The sequence below is a fragment of the Gopherus flavomarginatus genome, chromosome 1 (genome assembly GCF_025201925.1).
Source record: "Gopherus flavomarginatus isolate rGopFla2 chromosome 1, rGopFla2.mat.asm, whole genome shotgun sequence".
In the NCBI taxonomy this organism is placed as follows: domain Eukaryota; kingdom Metazoa; phylum Chordata; order Testudines; family Testudinidae; genus Gopherus; species Gopherus flavomarginatus.
The window spans coordinates 220551617-220572936 of record NC_066617.1 but is presented as its reverse complement, the minus strand read 5'-3'; the positions used below and the strand labels follow the sequence as shown (position 1 = coordinate 220572936).

Here is a 21320-nt window from a genome sequence, read left to right as displayed (position 1 = left end):
GGCAGTTAAAAAAGCTAACAATGTTAGGAACTATTAGGAAAGGGACAGACAAGATCATGCCACCATATAAATCCATGGTAGGCCCACACCTTGAATACTGGGTTCAGTTTTGGTTGCATTCTCTCAAAAAAGATATATTAGAGTTAGAAAATGTACAGAGTCACCCAACAAAAATGATTAAGGGTGTGGAACAGCTTCTATTTGAGGAGAGATTAAAAAGATGGGAGTTACATTTTAGAAAAGAGATGACTGAAGGGGGATATGATAGAGGTCTTGAAAATCATGACTGGTGTAGGGGAAGTGTTATTTATCCCTTTATGTAACACAGGAACCAGGGGTCACCCGATGAAATTAATAGCAGGTTTAAAAGAAATCTAAGGAATCATTTATTCACACAGCACACAGTCAACTTGTGGAACTCATTGCTAGGGGAAGTTGTGAAGGCCAAAAATATAACTGGATTAAAAAAAGAATGAGACAAGTTTGTGGAGAATAGATCCATCAATGACTATAAACCAAGATGGTCAGGGACACAGCTGCATGCTCTGAGTGTCCCTAAACAGCTGAATGCCAGAAGCAGAGCCTGGAAGATGGTATGGATCACTCAATCATTGCCTTGTTCTATTCTTTCCCTCTGAAACACGTGACATTGGCCAGTGTCAGAAGACAGGTTACTGAGCTAGATGGTCCACTGGACTGACTCATTATGGGCATTCTTATGCATCCCACTCGTAATTTTGTGCATCTGTAGCATGCAGGAAACCTGCCCAAACCCATGATCTACAGCTATATGGCTGTGATACATACCGAGCCTACCCGTTCCCGTTACTGAGTGTTCATGCCATGCACTAAGCCAGCCAATTGTCTACTCAGGACTGTATGTCTATAACATATAATGACCACACCAGTTCTCTGCTCCCCATTTTGCTCTCAGCACTTGCTTTCTATGGTATGACCTGAGCCTGTTCTGCCCATCTGTGCTCAATGCTCCATGCCCATGCACAGAGTATGTCAGTGGCACAGGACAAGCCCATCTGTTCTCAGCAGCCATTCCCAGTTGTAATGTGGTGTGCCCGTGGCATGCCGCACACCTGCACAGTCTCAGTTCCCCATCCCGTTACTGAGCCAGCCCATTCTCGATTCTGTCCCATCACAACACTGTATCCTAACCACTCCGTCTTCCACAAACTTGGTGACTGCCTGAACCAGTGGGCTATGGGGAAAAGGTTGACGCTACTAGCCTGTTGCAAGAAAGGGCTGACCAGACTTACGTGCCTAACTTCAGGCATGGGCTTCAAGTGGAGTTAGGGGTTTAACTCCCTGTGCCAGGCAAGGCTGGGGCATAGGGAGTAAAAAAAAACCATGGTGGCAAGTCTCAGAGGCACGGGCAATTGACTAGTGCTCCGGGGGGGCTAAAGCGAGCAGTCCAGACTTTTGGGCCTTGGGTCTATGACCACCACCCACCTTGCTCCTTGCAGGGATTCAGAGCCCAGGCTCTAGCCCAAACTTGTTGCTGCAGGTCTTTTGTAAACCTCCCCTTTGTGCTGCCAGTCCTGAGCATGCCCATTCTCAGCTCCCCGTCACTGCATGTCTGTGCCATGCTCCAAGCCAGGCCATTATCACCAGCCCAGCTCAGAGTTGTGTGTCTATAGGCATGGTCCCCAAACTGTTCAGGGGTGCGCCCCCCACACACAATCTCTGAACACAACCCTCCCCCCCCCCCAGCTGAGAGAACGGCTACACGGACGGGGTAAAGGTGCCTAGGCTGGGGCCACAGCTGGAACCAGGAGTGGAGCTGGGTGACACTCCCTCCCTGCTCCCTGTGGAGTTTGTCTGGGCCCCAGCCATGCCCCCCACCCCACCCCAATGGTCCTCCACACCCTCCCCACCCCCGGTCTACAGCAAATAGTGACCATACCAGGTCTCTGTGCCCCATTTCAGTCTCAGCACTTGCTGGCTGTATTATGAACCAAGCCTGTCCGTTCTCAGCTACGTGACCAAGCCTAAACTGTGTGTATGTGTCATGGAGCAAACAAACCCAGTCTCAGCACCCTATTCTGGCCTCACCACAAGGTGCCTGTGATGTACACCACTTCTGCCTGGCTGTGCCAGGCACCAAGCCAGCCCATTCTCAGCTACACAGCCTAATCGCAGCATGGGCTGTCTGTGGCACAGACCAAACCAACCTCTTTTCAGCTCCCGCCCACTATCGACTCCAGTTGTAAGGTGGGGGGGGGTTATGCTGTGCGCTTATAGCAGGGGGCGGCAACCTTTCAGAAGTGGTGTGCTGAGTCTTCATTTATTCACACTAATTTAAGGTTTCGCATGCCAGTCATACATTTTAATGTTTTTAGAAGGTCTCTTTCTATAAGGCTATAATATATAACTAAACTATTGTTGTATGTAAAGTAAAGAAGGTTTTTTTAAATGTTTAAGAAGCTTCATTCAAAATTAAATTAAAATGCAGAGCCCCCCCTCGGACCAGTGGCCAGGACTCGGGCAGTGTGAGTGCCACTGAAAATCAGCTTGCATGCTGCCTTTGGCACCCAGGCCATATATTGCCTACCCCTGGCTTATAGCATACACTGACCACACCTGGTCTCTCAACCCCTTTTTTTTCAGTTTGAGCACTTGCTCTCTGTGCCAGGCATTGAGATTTTCTGTTCTAATCTTCCCACCCCAAACTGTTTACGTGACTGTGCTATGGTGTTTGGTGACTACTATGCGCTGAGCTTGCTGGTTTTCAGGGTCCCTCCATAGGCTCCAGGTTATGTTCCTGTGCCATGCTCTCCCTCAGCTCCTTGCCCCAACCTTAGCGCTTTGTGGCTGTTTGCTGTGTGTCTGCGCACAGTGCTGTGTACCTGTGACATGCACATGCTCATCTCCCCACTTCAACAGCCAAACTCTGCGTGCGTGCATGCGTGCGTCATACGCTGAGCCTGCCTTATCTGAGCACTGATCTGCTCCAGTCTCAGATGGCACTTTAGCCCGTACCAAGCATGCACTGAATTATCCATTCCATGACAGAGTAGGACTGGAAGGATCCTCAAGTCATCTAATCGAGGCTCCTGCACTCAAGGCATGACTAACTAGACCATTCTTGATATGTGTTTGTCTAACCTGCGCTGGAAAAAACCTTTAGGGACAGAGAGGCTACAACCTCCCTAGGCAATTTCTTGACTCCCTTATGTGTATCAACCGTATGTCCCTGCGGCATGCACCAAGTCTGGTCTTTCTCAGGTCTTCTGCTCCAGATAGTAGTTCTGGATGAGCATGTCGTGCACCTAGCCAGCCTGTTCTCAGTGCCTGCCCCAGCTGTAGCATGGACCAAATAACCCCCGTCTTCGTTCCCAGCCTCAGTCATAGTGCTGTGTGTATATAACATACAGATCTATGATTGAAGCTGGAACAACATCTAACACATGCCCATTCTCAGCTCCCCTCTACCCAGGCAGCAGTTCCTGGGTGCTGCGATATGCACCAAACCTGTCAGTTCTCAGGTCAACAACCCGATCCCATTACTGAGTACCTGAATCAGTCTGTGTGCAACTCCCCATCCTTTTTCCATACAACTGGGCACTGTGCTGTGTGTGCCCATACCATGCACCAATCACGCCTGTTATCAGCTCCCCATTTCAGACTCAGCACTTGCTTTCCATGGTATGAACTGAGTCTGTCTGTGCTCAGCTCCCCTGGCCACACTCAGTTTAGTTTACTTGTACCATGCACTCAGATGACCTGGTTTTAGTGCCTCCTGTGTATCTATCTGCACTAATTGATTGTGGCATGCGCTCAATGTGTCCATTCTGAGCATCCCACCCAGCTAATAGCTCTGTGTGCCAAGGCCAGGCACCAAGCCAGCTCAGTCAGCACTGTGCGTCTGTGGTATGGAGCAAAGAAACCTCAGCTCCCAACCCTAGCTGTAACTCTGCATGCTTCTTATCAAGGTTCCTTCCCCACTCTGAACTTTAGGGTACAAATGCGGGGACCTGCATGGACACTTCTAAGCTTAATTACTAGCTTAGCTCTGGTAACTCTGCCACCATTCCGAAATTTCAGTGTCTGGAGCACTTTCTGTCCCCTCAAAACTTTCCCCTCCCTGGGTTGCCTTGAGGGACTTCACCAATTCCCTGGTGAACACAGAGCCAAACCCCTTGGATCTTAAAACAAGGAGAAATTAACCATTCCCCCTCATTTCCCCCCACCAATCCTTGGTGAGTCCAGATCCAATCCCCTTGGATCTTAAAACAAGGAAAAATCAATCAGATTCTTAAAAAGAAAGCTTTTAATTAAAGAAAGAAAAGTAAAAAAAATCATCTCTGTAAAATCAGGATGGAAAATACTTTACAGGGTAATCAGATTCCTATAGCCCAGAGGAACCCCCTCTAGCCTTAGGTTCAAAATTACAGCAAGCAGAGGTAAAATCCTCTCAGCAAAAAAGGGCCATTTACGAGTTGAGAAAACAAAAATAAAACTAATCTGCCTTGCCTGGCTGTTACTTACAATTTTGAAACATGAGAGAAGATTCAGAAAGATCTGGAGAACCTGAATTGATGTCTGGTCCCGCAGCGAACAACACCCAAAACAAAGAGCACAAACAAAGACTTCCCTCCACCAAGATTTGAAAATATCTTGTCCCCTTATTGGTCCTCTGGTCAGGTGTCAGCCAGGTTTACTGAGCTTCTTAACCCTTTACAGGTAAAAGAGGCATTAACCCTTAACTATCTGTTTGTGACACTTCTGGAATACAGCAAGCCTGTGCATTCTTATCTTCTGTTCACAGCCCTCATGCTGTGTGCCTGTGATAGACCACAAGTCTGCCTGCGCTCAGCTCCCCCTCAGCTGATCCCATTACTGAGTGCCTGTCCTATTCCCTGTGCAGTGCTGTGTACATATGGCATATGCCTGTTTTTTAAATCTTAATAGTTGCTTTTTGTGCTGTGCATCAAGCTTGCCTGTGCGCATTTCCCCACCCCAGTCTGTTTACTGTGTGTCTGTGCTGTGCACTGAGCCAGCCTGGTCAGAACTCCCTGCCCAAGTCTCACAGCTCTGCCTGCCTGGTCTGCTCTCCTCTCCCAGGCTGTGGGTACTGTTCTGTGTGCCTGTTATGTGCCAGTCCAGCCTGTTCTGCACTCATAATTCTTGCCTTGCAATGTGTGATTATACCAGGGACTAGCCTGCCCCTTCTCAGCTCCGCACACTGGGCTTAATGCTGTGTGTCTGTGGCATGCATTTCCTGGTTTTAGCACTCCACTCTGGACTTAGCTTTGTGTGCCTGCACCATGCCAGTCTCAGTTAATCCACAATCCTGGCACTGTGTGCCTTTGGCACGTAGCATGTTTGCCTGGTCTCAGTCCGTCACCCTAGTCTCACAGCTGCATGCCCTTGCCATCCACCAAGCTTGCTAGTTATCTTCCTGCAATGCTACTTGTCCGTGGCAGTCACTGAGAAAGTCTGGTTACAGCTCCACACCCTAGTCTCTACATCTGGAGTCTTTAGCATGCACTTGGCTCCTCGTTCTTAACTTTCTCCCTTGTCCCAGCATTGTATGCCTTAGACGTGCACTGCCTGTGTCAGCTCCCCATTTTCTGAGGGGTGCGTTAATGGCATTCACCAGCCCTGGCCAGTTTCACTTCCCTCCACTGCTCTCTATGCTGTGTGCATGTGACAAGTACCAAGCATGTTTGTCCTCAGCTCCCCAACCCAGTCATAGCTCTGGGTGCCTGAACTATGTGCTGAATCTGCTGTTCTCAGCTTCTCACTGTATGGCATGCACTAAGTCTATCTCCCAACAACAGTCTAAGTACAGTGAGCGTGTAGCTTACACTGCCCATGCTAGTGCTCAGCTACCAGCTCTCCAGGCCCATCACAGTGTGGCATGTCTAAGGCCTGGCCCATGCCTGCCCATTATCAGAATATGTTTAATGGTACTGCAGTCAGGCCTGACCCGCTAACGCCGCTAAATATAAACGGAGCCAACAAAATCGTCATTTTAATGTAATCTCTTTTTGATGAGGATAAATCAGGGGTCGGCAGCCTTTCCGAAGTGCTGTGCCGAGTGTTCATTTATTCACTCTGATTTAAGGTTAACGTTTTAGGTCTCTTTCTATAAGTCAATAATATATAACCAAACTATTGTTGTATGTAAAGTAAATAAGGATGTTAAAAAGTTTAAGAAGTTTCATTTAAAATTAAATTAAAACGCAGAGCCCCCCGGACCAGTGGCCAGGACCCAGGCAGCATGAGTGCCACCAAAAATCACCTCGTGTGCCGCCTTTGGCATGTGTGCCATAGGTTGCCTACCCCTGGACTACATATTTAAAGCATACCAGAAAATTAAATTACTTTAACTTAGTAACTTACAAAACCCCAACAAGTTGACAGTGTCCCTCTAAAAACTGTTTGCGTGATTAGTTGGGTGCATTGATTGATAAAACTTGATGCACTCTCTTGCTTCCTTTTTGAGTCATCAATCTCTAATTTCCCTTTCCTAAACAAAGTTCATCACAGCCTGTTCACTGGAACCACACATGGTTGAAGGTTTTTCCAAAGAACAGTGCAACAAAACAGATTTGTCTCCACTTTCATTTCTCTATCCAAGCAGATGTTAAGGAAATGCAGTTCTGGTTGTAAAAACAAAACTCTTATTTGATCAGCTGGGTAGCTAGATACTGCCGGCCCAATTCATGGGGCTTGCTTTATTTGAGTAAACAGTGCTTTGTACTAAGAAGCCATTGGCACAGATGTGATATTTATGTTCATTTTTAACAAACCCAACTTTGCTTTGCCGCTGGATGATGTCTTTCACCATTTACTAATACAGCCTGAATTCGCATTAGGAAAATATCACAAGCAAATTGTAAATGATCGCGTAGTTTATAGGGCAGTCGCAGTACGAAATGCTCCTAGGTGGCTATGCAAGTTCTGCTTTTAATTTGGGGCTTTGATTGATTAAGTATAACAAGCATAAATTATATTTTCTGAGCAAAAGAGCAGAGAATTGTTTTTGTTTTCTTAATCACCTTTTTTTTTTGCTTTAGCTGAAAAATTACCAGCTGTTTTTAATTAAAAACAAGACACTTGTTGACTTCACTCATTTTTCATGGAAGCTAAATTCACTTATAATTAAAGGTGCTCAACTCACAGCACTGTAATGTGAAGACCTGTGTGTAGCCACATAACAAGTCATGCATGGATAGCAGTCTGCCTAAGCGTCACAATGTCCTCCCTCATGTTCCACATAAACAGGGAAGGCAGTTCACTCCCTGCCACCTCTTTTGAAATTACAAAGAGTGGTGTAGCCACCTATTCACTAGGAACTGAAAGAGCCCCGTAACTCATTGCCTACAGGCCAGCACCATTAAAGGGAAGTTGCCTTTAGCCACCAGAGCCAGATTTGACTCAGTAATCCAGTAACTGGAAGTTCTGGATTCCACTGCCAGTCAACAAGCTGTCCAGGCTCCTGTTTGTTTGCAAGTCTTCAGGATCCTGAATGTGCACACGTACATCAGGTTCAGGCTCTCTTTGCAGAGCTAATGGGAGTTTTGGTGACTCAAGGGAAGCAGGCTTGACTTTTAATGAACACATGGGGTTTTTTTAGGGTGAATCACCCTTTGCCAACAGTCCAGCACCAAGCCTATACGGTGTTGCCATGACTGAGCATTCAAAAAAACATGAGTCATGTCCCTCCAAAAACTGAGATTGGCTTAAAAATCGTGATTTTTAAAACTGACAAACAACAATGGATTCTTTCTATTACTTGCCTTCTGGTTTTTGAGCTTTTAGGGTTTCATATTTTCAAGCTTTTGTCTGCAACTGCATTACTTATAAAGATATTTTTTAAAAAAAAGAGCTACTCATATAATCACATAACTCCAGGAGCTTGAGTTTTAAGAAAAACAACAACTATTGCAAGACTCGTGATAAAATCTCAAGAGTCAGCAACATTGGCTATGCACCAATTAAATCATACCTATAGCCTCAAAACAAGGCTTACATGGGACGTAAGCAATGCACGGTCCTTGTGTTGGACCTTTGTACAAGGGCAAATGTCACCGTTAATTATTCTGAAATATTTATTATTTTAGGTCACCTCTGAAAGGGATCCCACTCAGGATTGGGGGAATAAGGGAAGGCAGGGTTTTATGACACATGCCAATGGAGTGTGTCTACATATCAGTGATACTTATGTGGCTCCCATCACCTTAGTATTTGAACACCTCACAATTAACGTATTTATCCTCACAACATCCCTGTGAGGTAGAGAAGTGCTATTACCTCCTATTTTACAGATAGGGAACTGAGACACAGAGAGGTATTTAGGCTCCTAACTTTCATGGAAGTTAGATGCCTTTGAGGATCTGGGCCTTAATGACTTGCTCAAGGTCACAGAAGAAAAGAGTAGCGATTTGAACACAGGTCTTCCAACTCCTCGGCTAGAGTGTACAGCAGGCTACTACATTTAGCAGACTGACCAGTTGTCGGGCTGTAGTCATTGCCTTGAAAAAGCACGATGCTCAGGAACAAGTCCTGCTCAGCCATTTGTGGCACCTCATCCTTCCCTAAGTGTCACTTAAAACTCGTGAAAGCTCATGACAAAAATAAATAAAAACAATTTAAAAATCCAGAGTACTGTGATTGCATCTATTTATCAAGTTTACCAAGTAATTGTGTAAAGCAACTCAGTTTAAAGTTTTAATTAAAATTCACATCTATATAAAACAAGGAATTCATAGAGTCTTATAATTATACCTTGACAGAAGGATTTTAATGGAAAATGCCAATGTTTAACTTGCATTAATTATGTAATGCAACTCAGTATGATTTTCCCTATGGCTTTACTGATGGAGAGGGAGTGAGAAAAACCTGAGGGAAAAAAATGGCCACAGCAGAAATGTCTCTGCATAGGAGAGGACATTGTTCACAGAGGCTGCAAAAGCTCACTTGGACTGCAGGGAGCAGAGGTGCATAGTGAAACTTAAACATGCTAAGCACCATACTAAGCACTGGGAGAGGGAGACAAGTAAGGAGAAGTCACGAGAAGCCACAGTGGGTGCTCTGTATAGGGTGTGGGGGCAGTCATGGGCTGGGGGTGAGGGGAGTTTGGAGTGTCACTATCAGGAATAGGAGTGGGGTGGGAAAGGAGGGAAGCTATTGAAATTTGGCAGAGAGGGGCAGCTGGCTCCAGGCTGGGAAGCCAGTGGTGGCAGTTCATATCTTGCTCCTGGGCTTGCTATACCCAGCCCTGTTCTGATCACCCTGGTTTCTACCTGGTCTCTGGCCCAACCCCAGATGCTGTGACAGCTCTCAGGGCCCTGCTGTGACCTCTACTCCCAGCAGCCATGGAGCCCTAACCATGTGAAAAAACCTCATTTAAGAATGATTGACAGGGGTGGAATTAATGTAGATCAGCCCCCCACAGTATTTCCGGGCGGGAGGGTGCTAGCTCCCACAGTCCCCTGGTTCTGCTGCCCCTGATTACTCAGTCACTTCAAAACATTTCATTGATTAATAAAATATATTCACTTAATTTTCTGCAGGTGAAAGGTAATGTGTTCTTAGTGGTAAGAAGGACCTAGGTAATATTAGGGGCTTGCTGTCAGCCTACAGCTTTCTTCACTTCCACGTTCCAAACATCTAAGACAGTGGTTTTTAACCTGGGGAGCATGCACCCCTTGGGGGGGTGCAAGATGTCCTTTCTGGGAGTGCAAGACATACCAGATTTTTTTAGAGGGTAAATATTGAAAACACAAATTAAGCACAGGCACATAAGTACAACTACTTTGTTTCATCAAACCTATGTATTTATTAACGTTATACATTTTTTAATGATAACTGTAATATATATCTAGGTTTAAGGGCTGTGAGAACATATTTTTTAGGTTTAAGGGGTATGAGAACATATTTTGATTTTTGATAAGGGGTGAGAGAACATATTTTGCGAACCAAAAGGCTGCAGTAAAGGTTAAGAACCACTGACCTAAGATAACCTCAGCTTCTCTTCCTCCCTCCCCTTTGCAACTTTGTCACAGCAAGTTTCTTACCCCATTTCCCACATTTTAACCTTGTCAGCTCCACATGATAGCTGTCCATTTGGATCAGACAGGATGTCCTTTGAAGCTTGGCAGTACCATTCCTTACTCTGCCAAAGGAGTCACTGCTGCATAATGTTAGGCATTTCTTCTCAGCACTCCATGATACTACCACCATTATCTCTGTGACGTTACACTCCATATGCTTTATGGAAATATACTTATGACTATGACATAACTGGAATATGCTTTATGCTAAGTGCTCCTTGTATGGAGTCATTAGAAAGCTTATAATCTATGAAGTGTGTTCATCCTATTTGTTTGCATTTATTAGTTCTATATCTGGATTTAGGAGAATAAGATATAAACTTGTATCACTGATGTAAACATATTAAGTAAATGGCCTTAGTTACTTGAAAGCCTTCCTGTGTATGTGTGGGCCAGCCCATGGGGAATGGAGACTGGGGAGTGGGTCTTAGAGTGACATGTGACCACATCACCTGATAATGAAAGCCATCTTAAATCTGGTACTTTTCCATTTAGGAGGGGTGGGGCCCAATAGAGACAAAAGAGTCCCCCGCCAAAGCTATAAAAGGGGGTGCAGCGGGAGGGAGGGGCAGCCAGTCATAAGAAAACTAAAAGTGGGCTAGTGTATTTTGTTCTACCTTACTTTGAAAAGGGAGTAGATCAAAGCGCATGAGAACTTTCAGTGCATGACAGCAGGAGCTACATGGACACCTAGCGTGCCACAGGCTGGTAGCAATTGGAGACACCCCAAACTGAATTTCAGAAACTGCCGAGCACTCACTCACAGGGAGGGGGAGATGCCCCTTTGAAGCAGTTTAAATTGGGGACCCAAAAAAGGGAAACACCCAACATTGCTAATCGCTTTTGAAAATCGTGGCCAGCACCTGGAGGTCGAGCTCAGCTATAGTGTAGCCACATTCGTACCCCCACCCCGTGGTATCACTAGCACTCCAGGAGTGTCTGTTTGAAAAACCCTTACAAGCGTGTCAACAAAACAAACCAGCTGCACTTGGAAATCGGCCATCTCCACGCAGGGGGTTCTTGCTTCAAACACCCTCCCCTTCCCCTTCAGCGCAATAGCAGGGCAGCCTGGTAAACGCAGCCCTGACCGTGCCCGTGGCCTGGGGTGGGGGTGGGGGGCTGCTGCAGCCACGGCCGCCGGCCCGAGGCAGGTCCCAGCCTGCTCCGTCCTTTAGGAAGAGCTGCGGCTCCCTGCGGGTCGCTCCCTGCCTGCGTCGGCTAGCAACGCCGGGCAATGCCTGGGGGGCGCAGCGGGGCGCGGAGCACGGGGCGCGCCCTGCGGCTGCTGCTGGCGTCCCACGGCGGGTTTGCGGGCCGGGCTGAGCCGCAGCGGGCGTCAGGCACCAGCGCCCAGCGCGTCTTCTCCCTGCAGGTAGGTGCAGGGATGCGCCGCCTCGGCCTAGCCTGTGTCAGGGGCCAGAAGCGGGCGGGGGCTCGAGAAGGAGCCACCCCGCGCCCGGCTGGCCCGCTACACGGCAGCCCCCTCGGGCCGGGGTGCTGGGGCTGCTCGCTCCGGAGCTGGCTGGAGGCGGGGGTGCAGCACTGTGCTTTGCAAAGACTCCCCGGGTCACAGTCACAGACTAGCCGCAAGGTGGCGCCTGGGGCTGCGCGTCCCTCCTTTTGGGCAAGCGGCCGCCCGCTCGCCGCGGAGCAGGGGAGGGGCTGGGAGGAGCGGCTGTAATTGTAAAATATGATTTGTCTAGAATTACCCCACGCTGGGAGTGCGGGGGACTGGCCTTTATTGCGAAGAGTGGGCCTGCTGTTGCTGCCCCCTCAGACCAGCCCAGGGCTCCCCCACAAGAACATGGGTACGGCCAGGCTGGGTCAGACTAAAGGGCCAGCTGGCCCAGGGTCCTGTGGGCCAACAGTGGCCAATGCTGAGCGCCCCAGAGGGAATGAACAGAACAGATGCACAGAGGCTTAGGGACACTCTGACCATCTTGGCTAGGCTTAAGATCTTGTCATGGTTACTTTTTAATACAAGTCACAGGCAGGGCCCAGGCAACAAACACAAATGAACACATGCATCCCATGAAGTGGGTATTCACTCACAACAGCTCATGCTCCAAAACGTCTGTTAGTCTATAAGGTGCCACAGGACTCTTTGCTGCTTTTAAAGACCCAGACTAACATGGTTACCCCTCTGATATTTGACACAAATGGACAGAAGCCCTGACTTGTTCCTAACTTTTACTAAAAATAACAATGACAAAATGGGGCTCAGCCATTGGGTGGGGTGGGGTCCAACACTCACCAACACTATGGCTGGGAGCTGCTGGGTCCTTCTGTCATCTGTGGTAGCTGGGAGCTCCAGGGTTCCCCAGCTGCCCATGATGGCTCGGAGCAGTGAGGCCTTGGCTTGACGCTCCAGGGCTGGCAGCTGACCCCCATTGTTCCTGGCAGCTTGGAGCTGCAAGATCCCCCCTGTAATGGCTGGGAGCTGCTGGGCCCCTGCTGCCCATGGTGGCTCAGAACTCCAGGGGCCCCACTGACTGACTGCTCATGCCCACCACCCTGGGGCTGAAGTGGAAAATGTCACAGAAGCCATGGAAAGGCCAGCCACCTGTGCCATAGTTTTCCCTTTCCCTTGGACACACCACAGGGCACTCCGCAGACTGGTGACCTGTGTGTGTGTGTGTGTGTGTGTGTGTGGGAAGGGAAAAGATTGCCCCCACCTCCCACTCACTATCTCTGTAGAGCTCAGCATTCTAAAGTGCAGCATACAGGAGCTGGAGATATTTGCAAAGTGCCAACCAATTTGGGGTGCCTCCATTTTTGTGTGGCCAATTTAAGAAACCAAGAAACCTAGCCCAAAACAGAGGTACCCAGGATGAGGGCACGCTTTTTCAAATAAGTGTCCCACAGCTGTATGTGTTCTCATTTTGCCCATTTTGGCCCAAGCTCCTCTGCCACTCCTGGGCCTACATGGTATTTTTCTTTGTGGTCTTATGCAGCAGGCCTACTTTCTTCCAAATCAACCAACCTGTTGCAGAAGTCAGAACAGAGGCTAAGCAATTTATTTTTAAAGGTGACTTGTCCAAGGTTAACCTTGAGCTCAGCTGTGCATCTATCTCCATTACACAGAGAGTTGAGGAAGGTTCCGTCCAGCTAAGGCTCAATTTTCTTATACCACCAGCAGGCCTCTTCTTCTGCCAGTTACTGGAGAGGATGGTGGAAGGAGGCTTCTATCCCCCATTTTTACCAGCTGCTTAGTTCTGTACAGTATATACAAAATATGAGCAATCTATATCCTGAAGATCTTACAATCTAAGGCTCTGGTTCTGCAAATAAAGTTACACACGTGCCTACATGTTTGCAAAATTGGGACATGAGGGAGAAACACAGTGAAGATGGTACACCCCGGGGAAATGCAAAGGGGAAGAAGGTGTTTTGTACGCTTCATCAGTGATTCCAAATGGTGGACATCTCTCCACTTTCCTAATCACTCTTATCTGGAAGAATTAATCTTCAATTATACAGGCTCGCTGTCAGGGTTGCCAATTCTTGTGATTTTAAGACAAGTGTCACAATATTTCATGTTCTTCTTAAAGCCCAGCTCCTGGCATCAGATGACTATATGAGAATGTGATTATGTGCTTGCCCTTTTTTTTAAGTGAGTTTGTAGTTCTCATGATTGTGGAGAAAAGCTTGAAAATGTTAATCCGAAAGGCCCAATAACCAGAAGGCAAATAACAAGAATATCAAGTCTATAATTTTTTCAAATCTCATTATTTGAAAACTAATCTTATGATTTTAGAGGGACTGAAGCATGTATCATAACCTAGTCCCAGATTTGGACCTTAGCGTCCAAAATATGGGGGTTAGCATGCAAACCTCCAAGCTTAGTTACCAGCTTGGACCTGGTAAAGCTGCCATCACCCAAAAAATTAGAGTGTTTTTGGGGCACTCTGGTCCTCACAAAAACCTTCCCTGGGGACCCCAAGACCCAAATCCCTTGAGTCTCACAACAAAGGGAAATAAATCTTTTCCCTTCCCCCCTCCAGGTGTTCCTGGAGAGATACACAGAAGCAACCTCCGTGAATCTAAGCAGAGGGATTCCACTCTCCCCTGTTTCCAGCCGGGAAACACAAGCACTTCCCTCTTCACCCAGAGGGAATGCAAAGTCAGGCTAGTAAATCTAACACACACCGATTTCCCCCTGACTTCTTCCTCCCACCAATTCCCTGGTGAGCTGCAGACTCAATTCCCTAGAGTTCCCCACTAAAGAAAAACTCCAACAGGTCTTAAAAGAAAGCTTTATATAAAAAGAAAGAAAAATACATAAAAATGGTCTCTCTGTATTAAGGTGACAAATACAGGGTCAATTACTTAAAAGAATATTGAATAAACAGCCTTATTCAAAAAGAATACAATTCAAAGCACTCCAGCAACTATAGACATGTAAATACAAAAAAAAAAAAACATATAAATCCCTAGCTGATCCTTTGTACTTACAACTGGGAAACAGAAGATTAGAAAGCAAGAAATAGAAATCCCCTCATAGCCGAGAGAGCATACAGGCAGAAGACCAAGAACAAAGGACTCACACACAAACTTCCCTCCACCCAGAGTTGAAAAAATCCTGTTTCCTGATTGGTCCTCTGGTCAGGTGCTTCAGGTTACTTTTTTTTTTTCAGGTGAAAGAGACATTAATCCTTAGCTATCTGTTTATGACAGCATGGTTTTTGAACACTTGGGGTTGGTAAGGCTGCATCCTTCTTCTCCCTCACTAGACTTTGGAAAAACTTTTTGCTGCTGTATTCTACTGATGTCATCTTTTCTGGAGTAAATGCATATTTTTTCCCCTTAATACAAAGTAGCATGAGGACTAAAAGTTTGTACTTTAACTTATTTACATTTTCATTATATTCCTTTGTGAAGTGGTACAGGAGCAACTTTTCTCTTCAATTGTAATATGTTAAACAGATGATCTTTCAGCCTGTTATCTTCACCCACTTCCTCTCCATATCTATCTTTATTTAAAAGATATTTGCAGCTTTCTGGAATTTGCTTTTTGTCATGATTGATTATATTCTCTCAATTTTTGTCCTTTAGTATATTTGAGGGGGGGGGGAGAGAAGGAGAAAGAAGGGATTGTGTGTGTGTTTTTTAAGCATGCAAGAGGTTTGCAAATGCATCTAAAAGCAAAATTTTACTGTGTGGGTAAATATATTAATTACTGTAGTCTCGAGACTTGCAGAATTTACTATTTATGGAAAATGAGTGGTAGTTTGTGCATTAACCATGATGTCCCAACAGCTTCAGACAGATTCTAGCTAGACTTTTTGTTTAATTGCACAGTGATTTAAATTTAAAATCACGTTAGCAGCTACTGTTGGCCATGGGGTAGCTAATGAGCACTGTTGATGTAAAGTACCCAAAGGCAGTACAAAACATAAGAAACTGCTGGCAAGGGACAATTTTGATGAGATTATTGCTATTCTAAGCCACGATTAGTCATTTAAAATAATCTAGTGGCATTTACTAAGCTCTTCCAGTAAAATGTTCACAAGAGGCTTGATCCAAAGTCACTGAAGTCAACGGGAGTTTTCTGTTTAACTTCTGTGGGCTTGGATCAGGACCTATTAGCACATTCAACAGAAAATCTACTGTTCCTGGAAAGTAAGGTCTTTGGGAGAGGGACTCACACGCAGGAGCATAGACTCATAGACTTTAAGGTCAGAAGGGACCATTATGATCATTTAGTCTGACCTCCTGCACAAAGCAGGCAACAGAATCCTACCCATCCACTTCTATAACAAACCCCTAACCTATGTCTGAGTTGTTGAAGTCTTCAGATTGTGGTTTGAAGACCTCAGGCTGCAGAGAATCCTCCAGCAAGTGACCCATGCCCCATGCTGCAGAGGAAGGCAAAAAACCACCAGGGTCTCTGCCAATCTGCCCCAGAGGAAAATTCCTTCCCGACCCCAAATATGGCAGTCAGCTAAACCCTGAGCATGTGGGCAAGACTCACCAGCCAGCACCCAGGAAAGAATTCTCTGCAGTAACTCAGATCCCATCCCATATAACATCCCATCACAGACCACTGGGCATATTTACCTGCTGATAATCAAAGATCAATTGCCAAAATTAATTGCTAAAATTAGGCTATCCCATCATACCATCCCTTCCATAAACTTATCAAGCTTAGTCTTAAAGCCAGATAAGTTTTGCCCCCACTACTCCCCTTGGAAGGCAGTTCCAGAACTTCACTCCTCTAATGGTTAGAAACCTTCGTCTAATTTCAAGTCTAAACTTCCTAGTGTCCAGTTTATACCCATTTATTCTTGTTTCCACATTGGTACTAAGCTTAAATAATTCCTCTCCCTCCCTAATATTAATCCCTCTGATATATTTATAAAGAGCAAGCATATCCTCCCTCAACCTTCTTTTGGTTAGGCTAAACAAGCCAAACTCTTTGAGTCTCCTTTCATAGGACAGGTTTTCCATTCCTCGGATCATCCTAGTAGCCCGTCTCTGAACCTGTTCCAGTTTGAATTCATCCTTCTTAAACATGGGAGACCAGAACTGCACACAGTATTCCAGATGAGGTCTCACCAGCGCCTTATATAACAGTACTAACACCTCCTTATCTTTGCTGGAAATACCTCGCCTGATGCATCCTAAAACTGCATTAGTTTTTTTAACGGCCATATCACATGGGCCATAGTCATCCTGTGATCAACCAACACTCCAACATCCTTCTCCTCCTCTGTTACTTCCAACTGATGTGTCCCCAATTTATAACTAAAATTCTTATTATTAATCCCTAAATGCATGACCTTGCACTTTTCACTATTAAATTTCATCCTATTACTATTACTCCAGTTTACAAGGTCATCCAGATCTTCCAGTATGATATCCCGGTCCTTCTCTGTGTTAGCAATACCTCCCAGCTTTGTGTCATCCGCAAACTTTATTAGCACATTCCCGCTTTTTGTGCCAAGGTCAGTAATAAAAAGGTTAAATAAGATTGGTCCCAAAACTGATCCCTGAGGAACTCCACTAGTAACCTCCTTCCAGCCTGACAGTTCACCCTTCAGTACGACCCGTTATAGTCTCCCCTTTAACCAGTTCCTTATCCACCTTTCAATTTTCATATTGATCCCCATCTTTTCCAATTTAACTAATAATTCCCCATATGGAACCGTGTCAAATGCCTTACTGAAATCGAGGTAAATTAGATCTACTGCATTTCCTTTGTCTAAATAATCTATTACCTTCTCAAAGGAGGATATCAGGTTGGTTTGGCACGATCTACCTTTTGTAAAACCATGTTGTAATTTGTCCCAGTTACCATTGACCTCAATGTCCTTAACTACTTTCTCCTTCAAATTTTTTCCAAGACCTTACATACTACAGATGTCAAACTAACAGACCTATAGTTACTCGGATCACTTTTTTTCCCTTTCTTAAAAATAGGAACTATGTTATCATTTCTCCAGTCGTACGGTAAAACCCCTGAGTTTACTGATTCATTAAAAATTCTTGCTAATGGGCTTGCAATTTCATGTGCCAGTTCCTTTAATATTCTTGGGTGAAGATTATCTGGGCCCTCTGATTTTGTCCCATTAAGCTGTTCAAGTTTGGCTTCTACCTCAGATGTGGTAATATCCACCTCCATATCCTCATTCCCATTTGTCATCCTTCCATTATCCCTAAGCTCCTCATTAGCCTTTTTAAAGACTGAGGCAAAGTACTTATTTAGATATTGGGCCATGCCTAGGTTATCCTTAACCTCCTTTCCATCCTCAGTGTTTAGCGGTCCAACTTCTTCTTTCTTTGTTTTCTTCCTATTTATATGGCCATAGAACCTTTTACTATTGGTTTTAATTCCCTTTGCAATGTCCAACTCTACATGGCTTTTAGCCTTTCTCACTTTATCCCTATATGTTCTGACCTCACTAAGGTAGCTTTCCTTGCTAATCCCGCCCATCTTCCACTCCTTGTAGGCTTTCTGCTTTTTCTTAATCACCTCTCTGAGATGCTTGCTTATCCAGCTTGGTCTGCAACTCCTGCCTATGTTTTTTTTCCCCTTTCTTGGGATGCAGGCTTCTACCTAAAGTAATTCCAGGCCTCCTCCGCCTTTAGATCCACAAGTTCTTCAGTCCAATCCACTTCCCTAATTAATTTCCTTAATTCTTTAAAGTTAGCCCTTTTGAAGTCACAAACCCTAGTCCCAGATCTATTTTTGTTTATCCTTCCATCTAGTTTGAACTGAATTAGCTCATGATCACTCGAACCAAGGTTGTCCCCTACAACCATTTCTTCTGTGAGGTCCTCACTACTCACCAAAACCAAATATAAAATGGCATCCCCTTTTGTTGGTTTTTCAACTACTTGGTAAAGAAATCCATCAGCTATCACATCTAGAAAAATCTGAGCCCTATTATTGTTACTAGCATTCCAGTCTATATCCGGGAAGTTGAAGTCTCCCATGATCACACAATTCCCATTAGTGTTTACTTCATTAAAAACATTAAAAAGGTCTTTATCCATATCCAAATCAGATCCCGGCGGTCTGTAGCACACCCCAAGCACTATCTCGGGGGAGGCTCTAGTAGCTTTCTTTCCCAGTGTGATTTTTGCCCAGACAGACTCTGTCTTATCCATTCCATCACTTCTTATTTCTTCACAGTTAACCTCATCATTGATATACAATGCTACTCCACCACCTTTGCCTTTATTTCTGTCTTTCCTAAACAGCACATAGTCTTCAATACCTGTAGTCCAGTCATGAGTACTATTCCACCATGTTTCTGTTATCCCTATAATATCCGGTTTCACTTCCTGCACCAGTAGCTCTAGTTCCTCCATTTTGTTACCTAGGTTCCTCGCATTAGTGTACAGACATCTTAATTTTTGCCGTTTGGCTTCACTGACATGTTTACCCTGTTAGGCACAGACATTCTAACACCAGCATCACCTATTAGACTGGTATCTACACTACCCTTCCTCCTTATGTCAATTTTTCTGTCCACGGCTGTATCCTCTCTTACTTTGTTTTCTTCCCTCTCAAGGCTAAATTCCGGTGTGGAGATTACCTGGATATCTCCCAACCAACTCCCCCAAATTCCTAGTTTAAAGCTCTCTTAATCAGTTGGGCGAGCCTCCATCCTAGAAGTCTATTTCCCTCCTTACTCAGGTGAAGTCCATCCCCAGAGAACAGTCTTCTGTCCATAAATGCTTCCCAGTGGCCATACATCCCAAAGCCCTCCTTATAGCACCACTGCCTGAGCCATCTGTTGATCACCATAATCTTGTCACACCTTTGTTGCCCTTCTCTGGAACCAGCAGAATCCCACTGAAGATCACCTGAGCCTCGATTTCCTTAAGCGTCTTTCCCAGTCTGGCATAGTCTCCCTTGATACGTTCCAGCGAGAATCTAGCCGTATCATTCGTTCCCACATGAAGGACAATCAACGGATTCTTCTCTGCTCTTGTTAGGATCCTTTTCAGCCTCAGGTCCCCATCCCGTATCTTAGCACCCGGCAGACAGCACACCCTTCTGTTCTCTGGATCAGCTCTAGTTACAGGCCTGTCTATTCTTCTCAGTAAGGAATCCCCAATCACATAGATCTGCCTTTCTTGGTGACAGTGTGATTCTCCAGTCTATCCCCTGCTCCCACTGGCTGCAAGTCCTCCTGATTCCTGTTCACCCTTGCAATCCTCTGCAACCCTTCCCGTATCCTTCTGGGGCTCATATTTGGTGTTGTCTCCATTGACTCCTCCCCTCCTCTTGTAGGACTATCAGCACTTCTCTTTTTCCTTGCCCTCTCTCCTTCAGCGACCACCTGTTGTGCCCCTTCTTCATTTTCCAACTCTGCAAATCTGTTCCTGAGTTCTATTTCTCCTTCACTAGCCCGTCTTTTCCTCTGCCTGGTTCTCTTAGTCGCATGCTTCCACCATCCACTTTCCTCACCCAGTAGTTTCTCCTCAGAATTCTTAGGTCCTGCTTCCATCTGCAAGTCTAAGCTTACCCCTTCAGCCTCCTCATGTCTTTCCTCCACCATCTGCTCGAACCCCCTTGTAAACTCAACCAGAGTTTCCACCTGCATCTCCAGTCCTCGGATCTTTTCTTCCATCAGCTCTGCACCTCATGCAGACAAAACTCTTTTCAGGTACCCCCTTCAGGATCATGTACATGCCGCAGCTTCCACATCCAGTCATTCTCATTGTGTCTTTCACTGCTGCTTCTGTATCAGTCATAGCCTTCCCACCTAAAACCTGTTAGTCCAAGAAAAAACAAACAAAAAACAAAAAAAACCCCACCCAACAGGCACCAGAACACTAGCAGACCACCACCCACTCCCTTCACTAGCCTGTCAGTTCCTCTGCCTAGGTCTCTTAGTCTTCCCTGCAACCTGCCCCTGTAAACTCCCTCTGAAACTCCCTTTGTCATGGTATAATTCCCCACTCTGAACCTTAGCATCCAAAAGATGGGGTATCAGCATGAATTCCTCTAAGCTCAATTACCAGCTTAGTACTTGTAGCGCTGCCACCAACCAGGAATTCCAGTGCCTGGTACACTCTGGTCCCCCCAAAACCTTGCCAGGGGACCCCCAAGACCCAGATCCTCTGGATCTTAACACAAGGAAAGTAAATCCTTTCCCTCACCGTTGCCTCTCCCAGGCTTCCCCTCCCTGGGTTACCCTGGAAGATCACTGTGATTCAACTCCTTGAATATTAAAACAGAGAGGAAAATTCACCTTCCCCCCTCCTTCTCTCTCCCCTCCCAGACTCTCCCTGAGAGAGAAAGTAATCCTAACACAGAGAGAAATTAACCTCTCTCCCCCGCTTCCCTCCTTTCTCCCCACCAAGTGGCTGGTGAATCCAGACCCCGTCCCCTGGGGTCTCACACCAGAATAAAAAACAATCAGGTTCTTAAACAAGAAAAGCTTTTAATTAAAGAGAGAAAAACAGTAAAAATTATCTTTGTAAATTTAAGATGGAATATGTCACAGGGTCTTTCAGCTATAGACACCGGGAATACCCTCCCAGCCTAAGTATACAAGTACAAATTAAAATCCTTTCAGCGAAATACACATTTGAACTCCTTCCAGCCAAATACACATTTGCAAAGAAAGAAAACAAACATAAGCCTAACTCGCTTTATCTACCTAGTACTCACTGTTCTGAACTTATAAGAGCCTGTATCGGAGAGATTGGAGAGAAACCTGGTTGCACGTCTGGTCCCTCTGAGCCCCCAGAGTGAACAACCACCAAAATCTAACAGCGCAC

At 45.6% G+C, this 21320-nt stretch overlaps 1 protein-coding gene across 3 annotated transcripts in view; it reads left to right on the top strand.

Moving 5' to 3' along the window:
* Positions 1–11368: 11368 nt before the first annotated feature.
* LOC127043008 (uncharacterized) overlaps positions 11369–21320 on the top strand; it is a 57017-nt gene continuing 47065 nt past the window's right edge. For all 3 annotated transcript variants that reach the window (XM_050936669.1, XM_050936665.1, XM_050936664.1), the window contains exon 1: positions 11369–11451. The gene's annotated coding sequence lies outside the window, so the exon portion shown is untranslated. The remainder of the gene's footprint in view (positions 11452–21320) is intronic.